Source organism: Triticum aestivum, chromosome 3B (genome assembly GCF_018294505.1).
Source record: "Triticum aestivum cultivar Chinese Spring chromosome 3B, IWGSC CS RefSeq v2.1, whole genome shotgun sequence".
In the NCBI taxonomy this organism is placed as follows: Eukaryota; Viridiplantae; Streptophyta; class Magnoliopsida; order Poales; family Poaceae; genus Triticum; species Triticum aestivum.
Window position 1 is genome coordinate 839,731,985 of NC_057801.1, and position 615 is coordinate 839,732,599.

Genomic DNA, 615 nt, shown 5'->3' on the forward strand with positions numbered 1-615 from the left:
GGGGCGGCGACGGAGACGAGGGCGGCGACGGGGACGGGGGCAGCGACGGGGACGGGGGCGGCGACGGGGATGGGGGCGGCGACGGAGACGAGCGGCGACGGAGACGATCGAGGGCGGCGGCAACGGCGACGGAGACGGAAACAGAGGAACGAACAGAGAGGGAAACTGAAATTTTCATAGCCGTTGTATATATAGAAGACACCTTTAGTACCGGTTGGAACCACCAACCGGTACTAAAGGCCTGTTTTGGTCAGGCCAAGCGGCGGAAAGCGACCCCCTTTAGTACCGGGTGGTGGCACAAACCGGTACTAAAGGCCCCCCCTTTAGTACCGGTTTGTGCCACGACCCGGTACTAAAGGGGGTGCGCTGGCGCAGGTGCGGTGCGGCAAGTTTAGTCCCACCTTGCTAGCCGAGGGGCGACCGCACTGGTTTATAAACCCCCGTGCGGTCGCTCTCTCGAGCTCCTCTCCAAAGCAGGCTTACTGGGCCTACGTGTTCTTTGCAGCCCTGTGGGCCCACATGGCCTTTGCGGGCCTGCATCCTGGCCCAACGACAGGTTGGGTTTCTAGTCGTATGCAGGCCGCTCTGGCCTAGTAGGCGGGCTTTTTTTATTTT